We start from the raw sequence: 23723 nt of genomic DNA, 5'->3' as shown, positions 1-23723 counted from the left end.
ACCCATATAAGTGTTTATTTTTGATTTTGGATCAACATTTGCAATAAAAGTGAAGATTGTAATAATTAAATTGAATTCACAGGCAGATCCCCCCTTCCTCTCTCTTCAATTGCCATTGTTTACTGCCACTGTTTACCTTAAATAGGCCTCACACATGTAATGAACACATTTAATATCATATAAAATATTCGCTACTCATAATGTAAGATGATTGATGAACAGATGGAGTCGTGATGTAAGCATGTAACTACGGTGCATTCAAGGACCACCGAAAACATAAGTGAAGCAAGCTTTCTAACATTGGTATGCATGTATGCTTTATATTATCACGTTTTTATTGACTGACTGAGTGCTTTCTTTGGAAAAAGCGAAAGAAATAGCATAAAATTGAAATATCCATCCATTCATTTTCTATGCTACTTACCCTCATTAGGGTGGTGGAGCCTATCCCAGATTCCTTTGGGTGAAAGGCGATAAAACTGGTCGAAATTTGCAATAAACAGTCGCAATATTATGAGAAACAGACCAAAACATAATGTTGCAATTTGAGGAAATTTTGTTTGGGTAAAAGTTATAATAATAGATAATAAATTCAAAATATTCAGAATATTAAAACATAATATTAAGGGAAAAATTTTACTAAAGGAAGTTTGTAAAAATATAATAAACTTTGTCACCAATAGCACAAAGCTGAAATGGCAGCTATGGCTGTAGGCAACCTCCTAATGAAATTTTTAGTAAATCCACAGCAGCTGCATTTGAAATATTTTGTGGTATGGAACTCTTGCATGTTACACTCATAACATATTAATGCTTGCTAGTAGTAGAGTAGTTTGCTCCATAATGTTTTACTGTCGCTGTGATGTGAAGTATACTTGCTAAAAAATAATATGTGTTTTTTTATTGTACTTTCTCAAAAATGGTGGTATCACAAGTCTTTTCTTTTTTTTGCAGTTTATGTAAAATACACATCGCCGTGGCTATAATTAGAATATATCGGTATTTATAGTGATGCAGAAAAGTGATGTGCCCCTCGTGGTGTGTTCATGCTCCTAATTAAAAGTGCAAATTCAGCAGATGGATTGAGTGCATCCCACCCAAAATGCAAACTGGCACCTGTCATTGTCCATCTGCTTCCTGTTCTTCACATGAAATGTCACAAGCTAATTACTCCTGATGCTTTCAGCATTGGGATTCAAGCCTATTGTATATCCCTTGCTGCGTGTTCCCATTGTGTACGTACGTTGGAAGATCAGGTCAATGGTCACAGTCAAAAATGGGATTTTTTCATTACTGTTGTTGTCACATGGCTGTTGTTTCAATACATTTAAAAAGGTGGAAATTTAGCAAAGCATCCACACTTACTGTGTTTCATTTACTGTTACGTTTACTATTACTGTTCAACATAACTGCCCTGTAAAAATTAATAACTGGTTGGGCCACCCTTAGCAGCAACAACTGCAATCAAATGTTTGTGATAACTTGCAATGAGTCTCTTACAGCGCTGTGGAGGAATTTTAGCCCACTGTAGAATTGTTGTCAGTCAGCCACATTGGAGGCTTTTCCAGCATGAAGTACCTTGCAAATTGCAAGCTCACAGTCTGGAGTTGCTAACAGCCATTTCCAGCCATTTGGGCCTACCTGAATTTTTGCACATGGTTAGAGCTCGCATACACATAGTTGCTTAATATTCTGCATTATACGTTGGTAGTGTATTGTATTCCTGTGTGTAGTTGTTTTGACACCACAACTCGGAATGGTGGGCTGCACGGCGGTCGAGTGGTTAGTGCCATCTATTTATTTTCTATGCCACTCAGTTGAAATGCATTATGGGAAAACTCTAAAATAGTTGTATATTTTTATTTTAAACTCATATTGGTACATGATTGTATATTTATTTGGTATAACTTTTGAGTGTTAATGTTGTGTTAATGGATTTGTCTGTCTAGGCAAAAGAGTGGTTAGCGTGCAGGCCTCGCAGCTTGGATACCCGAGTTCAATTTCACCCCCGGCCATCTCTGTGTGGAGTTTGCATGTTCTCCCCGTGCATGCGTGGGTTTTCTCCGGGTACTCCGGTTTCCTCCCACATTCCAAAAACATGCTAGGTTAATTAGCGACTCCAAATTGTCCATAGGTATGAATGTGAGTGTGAATGGTTGTTTGTCTATATGTGCCCTGTGATTGGCTGGTGACCAGTCCAGCGTGTACCTCTCGCCCGAAGACAGCTGGGATAGGCTCCAGCACGCCCCGCGGTAGAAAATGAATGAATGAATGAACTCGGAATGGTGTGTGAGCTGGTGATGCCTTGTGAGTCGTAACTTATAAACGATAGTATGGCTCACTCAGGTAGACTATACATGACTACCATCTAGTGCAGGGGTGGGCAAATATTTTGACTGGTGGGCCGCATTGAGTTAACAAAATTGTCCGGGGGGGCCATAACATATATTTAACATACACACTATTTTATACTTATAATTTTTCTAGATTTTTTTGGTCTAATTTTATCTGTAAAACTTTTTCAGGAGCACTTTAAACATCAGTCATTTAATATATCATACATTTATTTATATATATATATATATTGTTAATATATATATTTTTTCTTGTTATTTATTTTCATTTAATTTGTAATTTTTTTGTTTTTTTTTTACTAAATAAGACGTCCGACTTGCAAGTTATGTTGCGAGATTGTATGTTAAAATTTGAAATACTTAAAAAGCAACAGGCGGGCCGGATTCAATCGCTTAGTGGGCCGCATGTGGCCCCCGGGCCGTAGTTTGCCCACCCCTGATCTAGTGGCTCAAATGTGTCATGACACAATAATCTTTGAATGAAGGTCGAAATGATCGAAAATCGTGTGACACGCATGATGGACCCACACTACGTTTGCGATCACCTCGGCCTACTGATAGATTTTTTCCACATGGCGGGTCTTATTGTTACACTTTCACCGGTTTTGAAGGCTAGTGTGTCAGGAAGCTTTATGCGTATCTTTTTCTCCAAAGTTCTGTGACCTTGACAGGACAGCTGCTGTGACTGTGCGATTAATGAGCTGCTGTTGTGGCTTTCAGACAAGTCACAATGCTGGCACAGGCAAACTGCAGAAAAGCAGACTCTAGCAAAGAAAAACAAAGTAACATCCTGTTGCAAATCCACTTTTTTTATCCTCCAGCATTTTGGCTTTATTCATAACTTATTTAGCACCTGTTCACTTCATGACTGCTGTTACTGAGGTGTAGGGAAGATAAATGAGTGTATAATGAGTGTATAAATAGTAAGCGAGGCTAGCATTTCTTTTAAAGTGGAAAAGCTGCTGATGTCAATAACAAAATTATGGGTTTAGTTTGTGTACCGTATTTGCATTGCGGGCTTTTATGCAGCTGGTGTGGGCTGGATTCCCAGTTAATTCCCCATTCCCAATCACCCTGTGATTGATTTGCCACGAGTCCCTGGTTGTTGTCGCCTTTAGGTATAAGCGTGTAACAGGCAGCGGCGTGATGCATGTGGTTAGCATGAATCTTGGCTGGGACCTCTCTGTGTGAGGCATAGAACACATGTTCTTCCATACTTGTGTGGGTTAACTCACTCAATGAACCACAGCTCCCCGGTGCTGGCAGCACTCGTGCAGACCATGATGCGATGACCATTGATTAAGCTAGATATTTACAATAAGTGTATTTGTTATCCTCACAAATACATACCTCATTCATGATGTAACCAAAATGAACACACAATCACACAGTCCAACAGGGAGTTACCCAGCATGCCTTGCGGATAATACATTAATGTAAATCACAAACCAATAATTGTATTTATCTTCACAAATACGTACCTCGTTCATGATGTAACCAAAATGAACACACAATCAAAGTCTTCAACAGGGAGTTACCCAGCATGCCTTGCGGAAGATAAATTAATGTAAATCACAAACCAACAATTGTATTTGTTATCCACACAAATACGTACCTCATTCATGATGTAACCAAAATGAACACACAATCACACAGTCCAACAGGGAGTTACCCAGCATGCCTTGCGGAAGATAAATTAATGTAAATCACAAACCAATAATTGTATTTGTAATCCTCACAAATACGTACCTCATTCATGATGCAACCAAAATGAACACACAATTACACTCTTCAACAGGGAGTTACCCAGCATGCCTTGCGGATGACAAATTACTGTAAAATAGTATTGTTTTGCATATGTTGCTCATATTAAGATACCTATTTCTCTAATTGATCATATGTAATGATGTTTGAAAATAATTTAGCATACCTAGCCCGTCATTGGACTGTACATTCAGCATCTGCCATATCTTGTTTACAATGTGATTCTGCATCACTGGTTTAGCCCCCATAGGAGCGGCTCCCCCCCTCGGACTTTTGATTGTGCAATTCAGGAACCAGAGACGCCTGGGGAGAGTCTGATAAAAATGGAGGGCAACTTTTCAATAACACCAGCCGCCAAGGTCAAGGGTCACGTGTCATTTATCGATGTCAGGCTCCCCCCCCCCCTCCCCCCTGTGGCCAACCTTTCTGAATACTAATCACTGCCATTAATCCAACAATACGTCTGAAAGGAGTCCATTAGCATAGGAGTCGTGTGGGCGATACACATGCATGATTACATTTTGGGACTCTTTTCATTGGGTTTTTAGATCAAACTACCGTGAGGCTTGTTTTCCTTGTGGTAGGAATGGAATATTTTCCACTCGGAGACATGAGACACAATCCCAAGGCCTTTCACTTTGAACAAACACTCCCTTGTTATCTCACACAAATATATTTATATGTATATACACACACATAATTTCGAGATAAGCCCTCTTTGTCTGAGGGGCGCTTAGCTATCTGGCTAAGACTGGATGGAACTAGTTTAAACTCCTTTTACACCCACTCAACCACCTTTTTGACAGAAGTCTTAAAAGTAGGAGGCACAGAGACTTATTTCACAGTTGAAATAATTAACTCATTCCGTACCAAAGACGTATTTAGATGTTTTTTCACAAAGATGTTTACATGATTTATACGATTTAACTTTTTTTTTTAATTACACGAAAGTCAAAAAGAGTTGATGACCCAACTGCACACTAATAGATGTCACTTTGAGAGCATTAGTAAGCCATAAAAACGGCCACAAGGTGGCAGAAGTGCATTTGATAAGAGCTCGGCATGGATCTTTTGCATGTAAAAATCGAAACCGATGTTTTACTACTGATTACTAAAGAACGGGAAAAGATTTTCTTTCTGATGAAAGAAATCTTTCTTTTGCAAGGTTTCTTGGTTATACAGGGTCAGGCAAAATGATCTGACACATTTGTTGGTTAAATAAAAGGCAAATAAAGTAAAGTAAAGTAAACAAAAAGTGTTTTTTATTTCCGAAACGTACATATAATGCCATTGTGTTTCATTATGGACCAGTCCAGGGTGTACCAAAGACAGCTGGGATAGGCTCCAGCACCCCCGCGACCCTCGTGAGGAAAAGCGGTAGAAAATGAATGAATGAATAATTATGTTTTAAAAATTAAATCAGTTCTGGCGGTGCAAGGTCGGCCGGTTGATTTTCGTTTCAATGCAGATCCAGTAGCTCTGAAGTTGGTATCCCATAACAAGATGGTGTTTCGATCTGGTACGGGATCATGTCTACCAAGATTGAAGTGCAAACGGAACGCTTGTTGTGTTGCAGTTACAGATTTGTTTGTTTTGATAAACGTTTCCACAATGAAACCGCGATCACGCACCATTTTAATTTATGGCAGCAACTGAAAAAGAAGCGAAAAAAATAGCGTTCTAAAGAAACAAAGCAAAATGGCAATATAAGTACTTTTTAGTTTCTTTACTTTATTTACGTTTTATTTAACCTACAAATGTGTCAGATCATTTTGCCTGACCCTGTATAGCCATGGAACACAATATTCTGTGTGCCTTCAGTCAAAGTTATCAAAAGTTATCAAAGTAGGTTGTCTTATGAAAAATGGCCGGGATTGAACGGGTTAAATAACGACCGAACACTTATATTGCTAAACAGCAATATTCCCTCGTTGTTGTCATGTCTGGGTACGGAACAATGAGGGTAGATCCCAAAATGTGGGAACAGAGCCAGCTCAGGCAAGTAAAAGTCCTTAATGATGCAAAGAATGGAACAGGGACTGGAGGAATAATAACAAAGATTAAATGAATCACCGGCACAAAATGTAAAACTACAAACAGAAGCGAAACTAAGAACTACCTGGAAGTCGGGCGGTAACACAAAAAATAGCAAAAGACTACAATCTAACAGGGTCTAGCTAACGAGGAGTCTTGGGAGACGAGGAAGCTGTAGAGAGGTGTCCAGAATTGGGGAATAGTCCAGCACCGTCCTGCAGCATCCTGAGATGATTAAAAAGGAATTTCGTATGGAATGCCGGCTACGCCCTCCAGCAGCTCCAAGGAGCGCCAAATGAGACAAAACGAAAGCGCAGTGGGAAGCTAGAAACAAAAACAATAACAAACACCAAAAAAACAACAAGTGTCAAAGCGGAACCAATACATTGACCAAAGTTCCACCGAGGGGCGGCCATCTTTCCTGTAGGGAGCCCACTAATCATTTGCAAGGCCGCAGCATATAAAATGTGACTGAATTAATCTCCGGATTGAAGATTAACCACCACGTGGGGGTGATGACTTTTCTCTTTGTTTTTTTTTTTTTGTGGCGTCTGGATGGGGATCGGCCCGCCGTATCTTATCACTTTGCCTCATTTCTCCGGGGCGACTCGCCGCCATTATCGCTACCATGTTATCTACACGCAAAATCAAAGCCTTTGCAGAAGGAGAATATGATTAGCGACGGGGGGGGGGGCATCTAATCGCTCCTTTCCTAATTCATGCTAATAATAATACACTGTTGCAATCAATGAAGACAGAGTGGAGAAAGAACTGTAAAAAAGCAGACTTGGTTGCGGCGGTGGATGGATGGATGGATGCACGAAGAAGATGCGTCTCTTGAAACGTTTTCATCCGCAAGGCTCCTTTTTTTTTTTTTTTTTTTTTTTTTTTATCTCTGGGCCTTGAAAATGAGGATTAATACTCGCCTCGCAGGACCCAGCTGCCTGGTTCCTTTGCTGACACTGACCTCCTTTGTTTTTTTTGCGTGTTTTTTTAACTGATGTGTGTGCTTTTACGCATGTTTTTTGTGATTATGTGTGTGTGTGTGTGTGTGTGTGTGTGTGGCCGCTAAAGGGAGGGCAGGTTACACAGGGGGATTAGAATCCACACACAACACAACAGCCCCCCACTCTCCAGTAAACAAAAGTACATAGTAGTATACAGTGTGTGTGTGTGTGTAAATGTATAACATGCTGGTGACATTAGACAAAAGAGGGAAGAGGGAGTCCATCTGTGAAAGCAGTGGGATTAAAGCTTTGCTCAAGCCAAGAGCTGCATGTCAATCATCCGCTAAGTGTATGCATGCATGTGTGTGTATGTACTTCACGATATGTGTGTTTGTCTGTGATGGTCAGCTCTTGCTGTTCTGTGGGGGAGGGAGGAAGGACCCCCCAACAATGTTGTTTTCCACCGTAATCTGTTGGATGGAGTGAAGCCAGTGATGTACACGGTACAGTACATCCATCACATACTATCCATACTATATCTAGACTCGGACTGTATGTTGTAAATACATTTGGACTTTATATGTTCTTGCTGTCATGCAATTGGAGGTGGGATATCCTGAGTGATGGTAATTGTAAACAATTGGACATTAGTATTATGATATCACCATGTTCCTGCACGTAATTGATAGACTCATAACAATTTGACACATGGTTTGTTCCTCCTGACATTGATGTTGTTTTTCGATTTCAGGTCAACATTTGCAATAAAAGTAGCTGCTGTAATTATTAAATTAGATTCATACTCATTAAATTAAACAAAAAAAGCGTCAGCGAGACACACGGCTCATTCCTCCTTATATTGATGTTCTGTTTCGATTTCAGGTCAACATTTGCAATAAAAGTAGCTGCTGTAATTGTTCAATTAGATTCAGACTCATTAAATTAAACAATAAAAAAAACCATTAGCAAGACACACAGCTCATTCCTATTTATATTGATGTTCTGTTTCGATTTCAGGTCAACATTTGCAATAAAAGCAGCTGCTTTGATTATTCAATTAGATTTAGACTCATTAAATTAAACAAAAAAAGCATCAGCGAGACACACAGCTCGTTCCTCCTTATATTGATGTTCTCTTTCGATTTCAGGTCAACATTTGCAATAAAAGTAGCTGCTTTAATTATTAAATTTGATTCATACTCATTAAATTAAACAAAAAAGCGTCAGCGAGACACACGGCTCATTCCTCCTTATATTGATGTTCTGTTTCGATTTCAGGTCAACATTTGCAATAAAAGTAGCTGCTGTAATTGTTCAATTAGATTCAGACTCATTAAATTAAACAAAAAAAGTATCAGCGAGACACACGGCTCGTTCCTCCTTATATTGATGTTCTCTTTCGATTTCAGGTCAACATTTGCAATAAAAGTAGCTGCTTTAATTATTATATTAGATTAATATTCATTAAATTAAACAAAAAAAAGCATCAGCGAGACACCCGGCTCGTTCCTCCTTATATCGATGTACTGTTTTGATTTCAGGTCAACATTTGCAATAAAAGTAGCTGTAATTATTAAATTAGATTCAGATTCATTAAACTTAAAAAATAACATTATCAGCGAGACACACGGCTTGTTCCTATTTATATTGATGTTGTTTCGATTTCAGGTCAACATTTGCAATAAAAGTAGCTGCTGTAATTATTAAATTAGATTCAGATTCATTAAATTAAACAATAAAAAAACCCATTAGCGAGACACACGGCTCGTTCCTATTTATATTGACGTTTTGATTTCAGGTTTTGCAATAAAAGTAGCTGCTGTATTTATTAAATTAGATTCATATTCCTCAAATTCAACAAAAAAAATAACATTACCAGCGAGACACAGGGCTCGTTACTCCGTATATTGATGTTCTCTTTTGATTTCAGGTCAACATTTGCAATAAAAGCAGCTGCTGTGATTATTAAATTAGATTCACATTCATTAAATTAAAAAAAAATTATCGGCGAATATGCAGGGATCCACTGTACTTTGGTGATTGCCTCCACTCTCATTCACTGCCGGGTTTTTCATTCACCACAAGGAGGTGCGTCGCTGACGTGCTTGCAATCGGAAAATGACAATTACAGGTTTGATTTGTGGAAAAGTTGCCGTAATTGGTTGAATTTGAGTTCATCCTGGCGGGTCTGACTAGATCAGAGATGGTGCTTATGGTGAACTCCCGGAGGAGTGACCAGACAGAGGACTCCATATTTCCAGACATTCCCAATGCAGTTCCACAATGGTGCGTGGCCGTGGGTGTGGGATGAAAGTAAGGGGTCCATCATGCTTGTGCCTCTTTTTCATTGGGGTAGCTAAGGTGAGACCATTACTCACATCGAGGTGGCAATGTGTTCATACCCGAATTGTCTAGATGGACAGCGGGGTGGCCGGAATCGACCAAAATAATCATGGAAAACTTACCTACCACTTGCAGTTAATGCAAGACTCTGTTTAATTGACAGCTCCTCCACAAAATAGGCAGCCCTCCTCTGCTCTCCCACTGAAAGTTGTGTGCGGCAGTGAAATGCTTCTAAGCGAAAATGACTGTTCGGCTGAATTAATGTTCTTCACCACTGATCCACTGATCCATGTCTAAATTGTCCACCAGCCTTGGGGGTGGTCACTGGGGCGGACCCGGAAAGTACCAAGGGTGGCCATGACCAGTAGTACCCCAACCTGCAGGGGCGGTGGTGGTGGTGGGGAATTGAAATCAATACAGCCTATGATGAGATGACTGGATTGGGACGGCGGAGAAGATGTAAAGGGAGGTGCGTGGGGCGAAGGGGGGGGGGGGGGGGGGGGGGGGGTTAGCGTGGCTTGATGGATGGCTGGTAATCAATTACCCTGATGGATTTCTACTTGGAGATTTGACTTGAGGCAGAGGAAGAGCTCTGATGACCGTTACACGGTTTGCATAACAGTTCACTGCAAGGATGGAATCTTGTGACAAGTGGCAACCCCCCCCCCCTTTTTTCCACTTCTTTTATTTTTCCAAAATGTTTAATCCTCTTCATCCCTCCCCTACCCCCCACTCACTCTCTCTCTCTCTCTCAGTCGTCCCCTAACACCCCCTTCTCTTTTCCTACATTATTTTCCATGCATTTTAATTTTCCCTCCCCAGTTTCCCCGCCCACTCCCCCCCCCCCCTCATTTTCGCCTGAAACTAGAATAGTGGAGCCAAGAAATAGTTAATCTCTCCGGCTGCGGCTATGATTGGCCGCTGCATGCAGTGCCTCAGCCTCCTTGAATGAGAAACAGGGGTAACCAGGCAACTTCAGAGCTGCAAAGACGAAGAGAGAGAGAGCTAAATAGAACGATTTCTAGAATATGGACAAGAAATTTGTTTTAAAATTGAATCCATGTCTTGTTCCGGGCGAATGGAATTAACGAATGGATTTTCTTGAACACGCCGAATACTTCCTTCTTTTGGCGGCGCGGCGACATGAAGGGGAAGCGGATGTGGATTAAAAGGCATAAATGTGGCACTCAGACGGGAAAAGGTGAGTGACTTCTCACTTGCGAGTTTTTTTTTAAGTGTCATACTGTTTAAGGATGCAAGGAAGGACGTGTTGAATAGAAATGGACTGCGGACGGGTCCGATGCACGTAGGAGAGGACCTCAATTCCATGAATGGTGTGTGTGTGTGTGTGTGTGACCAAATGAACATGACGTTCTCCAACGACATACATATATGTTATGTTGCTGTGTGAAATATGAACACATACACACAATTCATATTCGTTGAGGACCTGTGGATGTATGGATATATGTATGGATGGATGAGTGCGCGCGCACACGCAGCGCAGCGGTACCGTTCTGACCTGCTGCGCCGAATTGCGCAGCTGTCGGCCGGGAGAGTTCCTGTCTTATTTTCCCTGCGTATCATCCGGGGGTCGTGGGTTGTAATCGGAAGAGACACCATCGTGATGCGGAGGCGTCTAAAATCAGGTCAGAGTGTCAGCTGAAGCTCACGTTCGATTCCAGAACATTTGTTCTGGACTGAAGATGTGAGGTCAGGCATCACAGGAGTCCTGTTCCTGCCTGCCTTGCGGGACTCGATCTCACTCTTAAAAGTCTGTACATGTAAACTGGACTGGTTCGGATGCCGGTTTAATGGTGTTTACTTTGGAAATAGACCTAGCAGATATTATATTAGATTTAAGGTTTTATCTTCTCAGCACAGTATCAGAGGTGTTTCATATAGAGACAGTAGAAACATTTCTGGTTTTGGATTAGCATGTGCCCAATTCCCTTCCAGTATAAACTGCAAATGTTGCCATCAACCTGAAACCGACTACTGTACGTTCAGGACTCGCTCCTCCCCCTCCAAACCGCCCTGCTACCTTGACATCGATGTTCTCCTCCGATTTCAGGTCATGTAATTTTTCGATTCGATTCCGCTCCGGACCTCTCTCTCTTCGATTGCCGTTGTTGGCATATGCGAGGGACGCTAACAAGCGAAATATAAAATAGACAATACAGTTTTCAGCCCAGAGCGGCACGGTGGTTGAGTGGTTAGCGCGCAGACCTCACAGCTAGGAGACCAGGGTTCAATTCCACCCTCTGTGTGGAGTTTGCATGTTCTCCCTGTGCATGCGTGGGTTTTCTCCGGGTACTCCGGTTTCCTCCCACATTCCAAAAACATGCTAGGTTAATTGGTGACTCCAAATTGTCCATAGGTATGAATGTGAGTGTGAATGGTTGTTTGTCTACATCTGTGATTGGCCGGCGACCAGTCCAGGGTGTACCCCGCCTCTCAACCGAAGACAGCTGGGATAGGCTCCAGCACCCCCTGAATGAATGTTTTTGTTCACCACTGTTCCATGTTTTGGCCATTTGTGGATAATGGCTCTCACTGCGGTTGGCTAGAGTCCCAAAGCTTCAGAAATTGCTTTATAACCTTTTCTAGGCTGTCAGGGATGTTTAAACCAGGGCCATGTAGGTTTGGTAACGGTGGAAAAAGTGGTTAGCGCGCATGCCTCACAGTTAGGAGACATGAGTTCGATTCCACTCTGTGTGGAGTTTGCATGTTCTCTCTGTGCATGAGTGGGTTTTCTCCGGGTACTCCGGTTTCTTCCCACATTCCAAAAACATGCTAGGTTAATTGGCGACTCCAAATTGTGAGTGTGAATGGTTGTTTGTCTATATGTGCCCTGTGATTGGCTGGCGACCAGTCCAGGGTGTACCCCGCCTCTCGCCCGAAGACAGCTGGGATAGACTCCAGCACCCTCCGCAACCCTTGTGAGGATAAGCAGTAGAAAATGAATGAATGAATGTTATGAACGTGTCCAAGTACCATTTTTTGTGGAGTTACATGCACAAATGGGTCCTATCTCACAATGCTAAAAAATCCTGAATCCAGACATTGATCCGTATCACCCCCAAAATGTAATCACTTCTTCCATGTGCCATCTCGATAAATTCCTGAAAATTTCATTCAAATCCATTAAGAAGTTATTTTGAACATAAACAGATAAACGCTGACACCGCCGTGCTTGGCAATATGAACGATATAAACAATATAAACAATACATACTGGAGAAAAGAAACAACTGAATAAAATCTATTTGATTTGTTACTGATACCACCCTTGGTATCACAACTATTGATATTTGGATCAATCCGCCTATCCCTAACATAAATGGAAAATACAGACTCTAATATGAACACATTGTGTATTCTATGTGTTGCAGTTCTACGCCCCCTTGGGCTGAAACGGCAATGAGTGACAGAAGGACCAGTCCAATTCATTAGTCAACCATACGTCAGTCATGCATTGTTTGTGCTTGAGAGCTCTTGGATAAAACATGGAACATGGCCATGGCATTTAAGGGGGGGGGGGGGGGGGGGGTACAGAGATAGGAGGTGTAAAACAGACAATTTGGGGGCCACTTTTGTGTGGTTGTGACTTGGCGGGACATAAACAGATAAGACAAGGTCAGCATCCAAACATTAGAAAAGTTCATATCCGCCAAACTGCCGTGAGTGATCTTCTTATTGAGGATGTTTTGCAACACATCCTAAGCTGGACTTGCCGGATTTATTGTGGGACACATTGCCGCCCCCCCCCTCAACTCTCTCTCACACACACACACACACACACACACACACACACACACACACACACACATACGTATATATTTATTTTTTCCGTTGTTGCCCCAAGCCACTTCTTTGCGGCACAGTGTGATTTGTGAAGGCTTAAGACTGTCCGGAACAAAACACCACAGAGCATCACTTTTCCAGTAAGCAGGTCTTTGTCGGGTGTCCCAGTAGGAGCAGGACTCTTAATTTAGCTGCTGACAGCAAAAGCCGAGAGTGGCTCGGGGAGCTATATCTCAGCCGATTAAGACCATAATGGCTTTTTTCCACTCTTAGAATTATAGTCAAAATAGGCAAAGAGGTTGTGACATTTCTTTTCATCACGTACTAAAAGGATAAAAGTACTGGTAAACGTGGATATTACTCATACAGCAGGTGAATCGTGAGACAAGAACATACCCCTTTTCCCTTTCTGTGCGTTTAAAAATACTTTTTATATATGGTGTAAACACGTAGTAACAGCAGAGTAGGTCATTGAAGTATTGCAACCATTACATGGACGATATTGAGTCTGATGCATGGAGTACATAGTGCTTTATATCACAGCTACTGTATGTAGTATTAGTATAGTATTAATATTAGATTTGCATTGTTGGAGTGTTTGGTTTTTTTTTGGAGGGGTTGAATATTTTATTTTAATATATTTTTTTATGAATGAATAAATTATCGGGGCGGCACGGTGGTCGAGTGGTTAGCGCGCAGACCTCACAGCTAGGAGACCAGGGTTCAATTCCACCCTCGGCCATCTCTGTGTGGAGTTTGCATGTTCTCCCCGTGCATGCGTGGGTTTTCTCCGGGTCCTCCGGTTTCCTCCCACATTCCAAAAACATGCTAGGTTAATTAGCGACTCCAAATTGTCCATAGGTATGCATTTGAGTGTGAATGGTTGTTTGTCTATATGTGCCCTGTGATTGGCTGGCGACCAGTCTAGGGTGTACCCCGCCTCTCGCCCGAAGACAGCTGGGATGGGCTCCAGCACCCCCCGCGACCCTCATGAGGAAAAACGGTAGAAAATGAATGAATAAATTATTGCAGTTTCATGGTTGACTATAATCCGGTATTTTTATATATAATAATTATATATATTATATAATATTATATAATATTCCATAGGGAAGCAATACGTTTTTTCTTTCATTCATTCATTTTCTACCGCTTATCCTCATGAGGGTTGCGGGGGGTGCTGGAGCCTATCCCAGCAGTCTTCAGGCAAAAGGCGGGGTATGACTATTCTGTTTAATTAAAGCAGCGCATGTAGACCAGAAATTGGAATATTCCATGTATACCATTGTTTTTGGAAAAGTCATTCGGAAAGAGGAAAAACTCCTCATGTAAATGTGGCTAGTGTGTGCCTGGCATTTGTCGGGAATATTCTGACCCCTCTAGATGGCCAAAGCGCCCCCATCTAAGACCACTCAAAGGTGGCGCCATCTTGTTTGTTTTGCTGATTTGCTGTTTTTCTGTCTCTCCCACAGCATCCATAAAAATTACCGCTCATGGTCATTCATTCATTTTCTACCGCTTATCCTCACAAGGGTTGCGGGGGTGCTGGAGCCTATTCCAGCTGTCTTCAGGCGAGAGGCGGGGTACACCCTTGACTGGTCTCCAGCCAATCACAGGTCACATATAGACAAACAACCATTCACACTCACATTCATACCTATGGACAATTTGGAATCGCCAATTAACCTAGCATGTTTTTGGAATGTGGGAGGAAACTGGAGTTCCTGGAGAAAACCCACGCATGCACGGGGAGAACATGCACACTCACAGAGATGGCCAAGGGTGGAATTGAACTCGGGTCTCCTATCTGTAAGCCCTGAACGCTAACCACTCGGCCTTGCTTTGGTTCATCATAAAGGTGTATAATGTGGTTCTGTTTGGTTTTTTTGCGCAAAAACGTCTAGCCAAGTGTGTTGTTTCACCACGGAACAACCTCCACTTGAACTTAAGTCGTCCTAGATGATGCATCTGGCTAACAAGGTCACACAGATGCAAAGTGCTAACATTAAGACACTCACATAGTTTTCAACATGTCCTGAATCTTTCATAAGAGTTTCTTTAATGAGCATGCAAGGTTGTGCAAATGTGTGTTCTCATTTTGCCGGTGGCCTTATCACATCTATTTTATCCGTTAATGAAGATACGGCCTCCGGCACAGGCAGGTCAGAGGTGAGTCGGCTTGCCCCAGTTGAACAAAAAAAAAGGGTCGATTGCTCAGATAGCGGCGTATTGTGCGGTCCTGAATGCCGCACGTGTTGCTGGGGGGGGAAAATCAACACGACAGGTGGCGTGTAAGTTGAAAGTGTATCAGGAGAGAAAGGAACGGTGAAAGCGGTGAAGGGAAATGAAATCTACCAATTCTGAAGCAGAAATATTTAAATATTATTTGATGGCAGATTTATCACACCCTGAGTGCACGGAGTTGTGAATATTAAAAAAGCTTTTAAAGGCGACTTTCTGTTCAAACACTGTTTGGCTTGACAAGATTGGCTTGACTGATCTTAGTCCTATTATTAAATATTATAAAGGACAAAACATGTACAGTACTTTTATCTAATTTGCATAATTGGCCATGGGACGGGGCTGCACGGCGGAAGAGTGGTTAGCGCACAGGCCTCACAGCTAGAATACCCGAGTTCAATTCCACCCTCGGCCATCTCTGTGTGGAGTTTGCATGTTCTCTCCGGGTACTCCGGTTTCCTCCCACATTCCAAAAACATGCTAGGTTAATTAGCGACTTCAAATTGTCCATAGGTATGAATGTGAGTGTGAATGGTTGTTTGTCTATGTGCCCTGTGATCGGCTGGTGACCAGTCCAGGGTGTAACTCTTGCCCGAAGACAGCTGGGATAGGCTCCAGCAACCCCCGCGGTAGACAATGAATGAATGAATGAACTCGGAATGGTGTGTGAGCTGGTGATGCCTTGTGAGTGTGAATGGTTGTTTGTCTATATATATATAGTCAAGGGTGTACTCCGCCTCTCGCCTCCTGAAGACAGCTGGGATAGGCTCCAGCATCCCCCGCAACCCTTGTGAGGATAAGGGGTAGAAAATGAATGTTATGGATGCTGTGGGAGAGACAGAAAAATAGCAAATCAGCAAAACAAACAAGATGGCGCCACCTTTGAGTGGTCTTAGATGAGGGCGCTTTGGTCATCTAGAGAGGGGTCACAATATTCCCGACTAACGCCGGGCACACACTAGCCACATTTACATGAGGAGTTTTCCTTCTTTCCGAATGACTTTTCCGAAAGCAATGGTACACATGGAAAGGAATATTCCAATCTCTGGTCTACATGCGCCGCTATAATCAACCAGAATAGTCAATGGGGCATGCGCAGTAAAGCGTAAACACCAACATCACGTGATACCGACTTCCTCCAGTTTTTCTTTCACTTGTTGGAATAACTCCGTATTGCCAGTTTTTTCGTTCGTCCAGTCTTGAAATTTAGTTTGGATCAAAAACAAACTTCCCGTAGCAGTCCAGTACCGATTGCTCGCCTCTGTTTTTAAAACGGAAGAAAGTCTCGACCTGCATGTTACGTCATATCTGAGCATGCGCTGAAAGAACGCACCCGGGATAAATTTAAACAGGAAAAGATCAAATTTAATCTTGCTAATATTTTACAATTAAACTTGAGACATGTTTTATATAAATATATATATTGTCTTTTTTCATAAAAACTGGACTTGTGAATAAAGTATAGAAGGGTTTAGATTCTGTTCCACACCGAAAGCTGCTTGCCAACCGCCAATAAACAACAGAAGAAGAGTTTTCCGTTTGAGCGGGTACAAGATACCTCAATCGGATTGGGGAAAGGAATATTCCACCCCTGGGAATCCGATTATATGTTGGCACTTTTCTTTCGGAATGAGGTGTATACAAAGGTTACATTCTTTCCGTTTTAGCAAATAATCCGAATGCAATTGGAATATTTGGGTCCATGTATACGTACATGGCGACTGACTACGGTGCAACTCTGGTCCTGATTCAGGCCAGATTGTTGCGAAAGTGCCTTTCACATTGAGCGGAACACCTAGCTTGACCAGATGGTGCTCCGACATCTGCGGCGTCTTGAAAAAAATATATAGATAAATCCCGAACGGATTCTTTCCATTGTGCCGTACGGCTCAAGTAGCCAGAGTTGCACCGCGCTGAGCTAATGTTAGCCGACAACAAAGATTTCAGTCTTGCGGAATGCTTCCAGAGACTGTTCAGGATCCAGTGTGAGCTCGGGGTTAGTTGTCACCTTCTGTGCAAATGATGTGTATTAAGAAGCAAAGTTCCGCAAAGTTCTTGTTTGGTTGTGTGTCTCTATTGTTTCGTTTACGCGGCGATCTCACAAAATATCCGTATCAGAGCCGTAGCAGAACATACTGGCGGGATTTTCTGCAACTGTGTAAGCTATTACACAGCGAAACGCCATCCCACACGGTCTGACAGTGACATTACTTTGAACACAACAGGGTGGCTGAAGTAAGTGTTGAGTGCCTTTTATTACCAGCACAGTCTGCCTTTAACAGGCGGTGTATGGAGGACTTATGTCCGTCCTGTGCTTGACTGACTATCTATCAGTCCAGGGTGCTTTACAGTGACCCTGAGGAGGATGTCTGCCGCAGAAGAAGGACAGATAACGGAGTTAATGATGTATACATGCAAATCTGCATAAGCACCATTGACTTCAAGTGTTGTCCCTTATCACATACCCATGTCTAGTTGACCTCCAGTGATGGCAAAGGAGTCACAATTGTTTCTATTGTACATCTTTCCAGTAGTCAGTCTTCCTTATCCTGCTTGTCTAGCAGGTGAGCGTCTCAGTGTGAGGCCAACGGTAGCCACGTTTACTTGAGTTTTTCTCTTTCCGAATGGAATCTTTCCGAAAGCAATGGTATACATGGAAAGGATTATTCCAATCGCGTGTCTACATGCGCCGCTATAATCAACCAGAATAGTCAATGGGGCATGCGCAGTAAAGCGTAAACACCAACATTAAGTGATACCGACTTCCTCCAGTTTTTCTTTCACTTGTTGGAATAACTCCGTATTGCCAGTTTTTCGTTCATCCAGTCTTGAAATTTAATTTGAGTCAAAAACAAACTTTCCGCAGCAGTCCAGTGCCGATTGCTCGCCTCCATTTTTAAAACTGAAGAACGTCTCGAGCTGCGTGTTACGTCATATCTCAGCATTCGCTGAAAGAACGCACCCGGGAACAGGAAAAGATAAAGTTCAATCTTGCTAATATTTTATAATTAAGCTCGGCACATGTTTTATATAGATATGTATTTTCTTTTTTTAATAAAACTGGACTTGTGAATGGCGTATAGAAGGGTTTAGATTCTGTTCCACAGATGGCGCTAATGCACACGAAAGCTGCTTGCCAACCGCCAATAAACAACAGAAGAAGAAAAACAAGATGAAGAAGAACTTTCTGTTTGAGCGGGTACAAGATACCTCAATCAATCCGATTGAGGTGGGGGAAAGGAATATTCCACCCATGTGAATCCGATTATATATTCATTCGGATTGGCACTTTTCTTTCGGAATGAGGTGTATACAAAGGTTACATTCTTTCCGTTTCAGCAAATAATCCGAATGCAATTGGAATATTTGGGTCCATGTATACGTGGCTACTGACTACGGTGCAGCTCTGGTTCTGATCCAGGCCAGATTGTTGCAAAAGTGCCTCTCACATTGAGCTCCGCTCCAGCTACGGAACGCCTAGCTTGACCAGATGGTGCTCCGGCATCGCTGACGTCTTTAAAAAAGATCGCTAGCTAGATCCCGAACAGGTTCTTTCCACTGTGCCGTACGGCCTAAGTAGCCGGAGTTGCACCGCGCTGCGCTAATGTTAGCCAACAACAGGGCTTGTGGAAAGGAATATTCCACCCATGTGAATCCGATTATATATTCATTCGGATTGGCACTTTTCTTTCGGAATGAGGTTACATTCTTTCCGTTTGAGCAAATAACCCGAATGGAATTGGAACATTCGGGTCCATGTATACGTGGCTAGTGTCACACTCTCTACGTATCATGTTGGGAGTCAGAGCATGCCGCGCTTCCAAAGGACATCTCCGATGCATCAATGACACAATCCTTCATCGGGGACGTGTAACATGCCGAACGAGTGATTCATTAGGAGTCAATTAGCTTTGAGGCACTAGTCGCCCTGCCATATGCCTGGAGGTGCTGCAACAATCTGTACACACTATTCCCTACGTATATTCTCTGTTCCGCTTGGCCCCCATGCAGTCGACATTCATGTTGCGTCAGAACGGCAGAAGCAGCCCGGTCGGCTCCCCTCACGCTGGGAAAGTTGTCTTTGTTCTATGAACACAAATCACTAACGGACATTAAACAGTGCGGCGCCTCTGAGCCGGAAATGAGTCAAAATGACCTTCAGCTCAACCCATGTTGTGCCAAGTTGGCACCATCCGAAATAATCATCCATCTCTTGAAATATTAAGGCCGCAGAGCTCCAGATATTAAGGAGCTAAGAAAGACACCCGCTCAATATCGACTAAGCTCCACTTGCCAAGGCACGGCGTGCGCCGCCGACAAGATCTATCCGCCCTCAAATCTCGTTTGTCTTCTTATCTGTGCCAAGGTAAAAGGACCTTCTCAACACCCCCGCCTCCAGTCAAAGTCTTCCACAAACTGTAACGACTTCCAATTAGATCAGTGCGGAGGATGTAACAAGATAAGCTAGCAGAGTTCAAGCACTATGTCGCTGTCCAAATGTGTGTAAATAAAGGTCAGTGTTGCTCATATCCTATAAGACATGGACGGACATTCTTGACTCTAGTTCAGTGAGGGATGGGGGTGGGCATATTGTGGCCATTGGACCACATCAAGACGACCCAGCATGCTTTAGGGGCATTTGGAAGCAACAGTTTTATGTTATTTGTTTGTTTACCGCTTAGTTGTTGATTTATGTGATGCGTTAACTTGCTGTGGAACTGTTTTCGTTTTGTTGCACCGTGAGCAAGTACGCTTGATGCCATGTTGTTGATGTTTTGTAGTTGAATACAACCAGTTATTTGTAAAAAAAAAATCATTCATTTTCTACCACTTATCCTCACGAGTGTCACGGGGGTGCTGGAGCCTATCCCAGCTGTCTTCGGATGAGAGGCGGTGTACACCCTGGACTGGTGGCCAGCCAATCACAGGGCACATATAGACAAACAACCATTCACACTCACATTCATACCTATGGACAATTTGGAGTCGCCAATTAACCTAGCATGTTTTTGGAATGTGGGAGGAAACCGGAATACCCGGAGAAAACCCACGCATGTGCGGGGAGAACATGCAAACTCCACACAGAGATGGCCGGGGGTGGAATTGAACCCTGGTCTCCTAGCTGTGAGGTCTGCGCGCTAACCACTTGGCTGCCGTGCAGCCTTGTAAAAAAATGCATATTAATTTTTTTTTGCATAAATTAAGCATTTGCAAGCATGCACTGCGATGATATGTAGTATTCTACACTGGCCACAAGGTGTCAGTAATGTTACATTGATGAGACCACCACAGGAAGTACTGTTCAGAACAGGAAGTAAAAAATGTAATGCTAACAAGAGTTTATATTATGTCTTATTTTCTCTTATTATGTGTTCTATATGAGGTAATATGACTGTAATGGGGACCATAGGGGTGCTATTTCATGTTGAGAGGCTCTAATAATGTTTTTAAAAAAGGATTTAGAAGGTTCTAAACAGATTTTTGACATTCTAAGGAGGGATTACTGTAGTGTTAAAGAATTCTGACACTCTGAAGACATGAACATGACATGAGTCAAGCCATGACTGTGTGTGTGTGTGTGTGTGTGTGTGTGCGACATTTGTACTTTTCTCCATAGCTGCAATGTCCTGGAGGAATCCTGGTGCTCATCACTTACTTCTCCACAATTCAATGAAAAGAAATCTAGATGGAAATGTAAAAAAGTGACATATTGCAGCCAAGGGCTTTGTACGACTTCAGGAGGTATGCCACCAGCTGCTTATAATTATCTTTTTTATAGTTTCCAAGAAACTCTGATACAAAAGTCAATTTGTCAACTTCCAAGTTTGAGATTTCTGCAAATAAAAACACAACTTTTTAGGTCAAAACAGGCTTTCAGATAGAACTGGTTGCTAGTAGACATACTGTATGCTCTAATAAACTACAGTTTTTGCCTCATTTTGCATATATTTCATATTTTGACCTCATAATGTATCTTGGAAAATATAACCAATCTGCACTTCTGACTTACTTTTTCTTTATTAGTGACCTAAACCAAGAAAGATATATAAGCTATATGCAAAAGGAATGCCAAATTATCTATCTAAAACATATATTTGGGTCACATGTTTGATTTAGTACACATATGTTTAAAAGGCCTACGTGTTTCAAAAGAATAATTAATCAATTTAGTCGATGAACCAATGGAGAACTATGACATTTGAATTGGGTGCAGGAAGAGAATGAGCGTGTCCGTTTCACATAATTACCACACGGATTGTCAGTTTAGCCCGCCTTCACCTCGCCACCTCGTGGACTCTGTTGAAGAATGAACATCATTAGAAGTCCATCTGATGGCAATGCAGGTCAAGGTGAGGTTGGTCAGATTTGGATGTGACTTACAGTTGAAGGTGTGTAACATCTCATTGGTCCCTTTTATGATGACAACAACCTATGTCCGCCAGCTCATCAAGTCCCACTCCACCGTGTTGTAGATGAGTGGTTAGCGCACAGGCTACACAGCTAGGAGAATTCCACCCTCGGCCATCTCTGTGTGGAGTTTGCATGTTCTCCCTCTGCTTCCTCCCACATTCCAAAAACATGCTAGGTTAATTGGCAAGTCCAAATTGTCCATAGGTATGAATGTGAGTGTGAATGGTTGTTTGTCTATATGTGCCCTGTGATTGGCTGGTCACCAGTCCAGGGTGTACCAGACAGCTGGGATAGGCTCCAGCACCCCCCGGGACACTCGTGAGGAAACGCGGTAGTGAATGAATTTGTTCTGTACGGGCTGTGCAGCGGACAAGTGGTTAGCGCGCAGGGCTTACAGATAAGAGACCTGAGTTCAATTCCACCCTCGGCCATCTTTGTGTGGAGTTTGCATGTTCTCCTTGTTTATGCGTGGGTTTTCTCCGGGTACTCCGGTTTCCTCCCACATTCCAAAAACATGCTAGGTTAATTGGCGACTCCAAATTGTCCATAGGTATGAATGTGAGTGTGAATGGTTGTTTGTCTATATGTTCCCTGTGATTGGCTGGCCACCAGTCCAGGGTGTACCCCGCCTCTTGCCCGAAGACAGCTGGGATAGGCTCCAGCACCCTTACAACCCTCGTGAGGAAACGTGGTAGAAAATGAATGAATTTGTTCTGTACTGGCTGTGCGGCGAACAAAGTGGTTAGCACGCAGTCTACACAGCTAGGAGACTTGAGTTCAATTCCACCCTCAGTGATCTCTGTGTAGAGTTTGCATGTTCTCCCCGTGCATGCGTGGGTTTTCTTCGGGTACTCCGATTTCACATTCCAAAAACATGCTAGGTTAATTGGCGACTCCAAATTGTCCATAGGTATGAATGTGAGTGTGAATGGTTGTTTGTCTATATGTGCCCTGTGATTGGCTCGCGACCAGTCCAGGGTGTACCCCGCCTCTTGCCCGAAGACAGCTGGGATAGGCTCCAGCACCGCCGCGACCCTTGTGAGGATAAGCGGTAGAAAATGAATGAATAATGTAATTTTGGTTTTGCATATGGTTATGTCAACATGAGTCAGCCAGTTGAAAGGGCGTCACTGTAACTGGGTTCCACTGTAGTATGTTTGGTTCCAGAGCAATCTTGTGTTAGTTGAGGCCTCCATAATCAGTTGAGCTTGTTAGATCTGTCAAACCGAGAAGAAACAGCATGGGATCAGAGGAACCAACATCAAACTCAAAAAGTTGTCATTTCCACCTCTGGACACCATTAGCAACATCTTGCAAATCCATCCAAATTGTTGGTGACTTATTCTGAAATTATCCGACTTGATTTTCCTCCAGTACCTTCACGAGATGGATCCATTAAACGCGTGTCAAAGAAGCCAAGGAGGCCAAGTCGACTTCATAAAGCCGCGCCTCAGTCGTCGACACATGCAAACCACCCAACCGCTCTCCTCCAGCGTTTTCACCGCATTACCCAGAAACGCTGCGTTCGTGTGACCCAATTCATCAGCCTCTCCTCCCCATTCATCTGCTCTCACAGATGCACCACACGAGGCCCCACAAGCAGCACAGCATCCATCACCTTTGAGTGCTGAGGTCCTTCACTTGCATCTGGTTGGCCTGCGCTACAATCCCGCTCCCCACAGGCGGCGGGGGGGGGGGCCGCAGCACCATATGTGGTTGATGATTGTCGTCGTGCGGCGGAGCTGCTGGTGGGGCGAGCAGACGTTCCAGCGCATGACACGCGTTTTTGGTTTTTGTGTTTTATGAAATACATAATCACATCC

At 42.8% G+C, this 23723-nt stretch overlaps 1 protein-coding gene across 5 annotated transcripts in view; it reads left to right on the top strand.

The window, feature by feature from the left end:
* dab1b (DAB adaptor protein 1b) overlaps positions 1–23723 on the top strand; it is a 98706-nt gene that overhangs the window by 15171 nt on the left and 59812 nt on the right. For 3 of the 5 annotated variants that reach the window (XM_078791422.1, XM_058066405.2, XM_058066402.2), the window contains exon 1: positions 10309–10643. The exons of 1 other annotated variant lie outside the window; for it this stretch is intronic. The gene's annotated coding sequence lies outside the window, so the exon portion shown is untranslated. Of the gene's footprint in view, positions 1–10306; positions 10644–23723 lie in introns of those variants that run through there. One more of the 5 variants, XM_058066406.2, reaches the window with a different exon arrangement.

Source organism: Doryrhamphus excisus, linkage group LG6 (assembly GCF_037039965.1).
Source record: "Doryrhamphus excisus strain RoL-2023G ecotype Guam linkage group LG6, RoL_Dexc_Guam_v1.1, whole genome shotgun sequence".
NCBI lineage: Eukaryota > Metazoa > Chordata > Actinopteri > Syngnathiformes > Syngnathidae > Doryrhamphus > Doryrhamphus excisus.
Note: the sequence above shows the minus strand (reverse complement) of the source record. Positions and strands in the feature narration are given on the sequence as shown.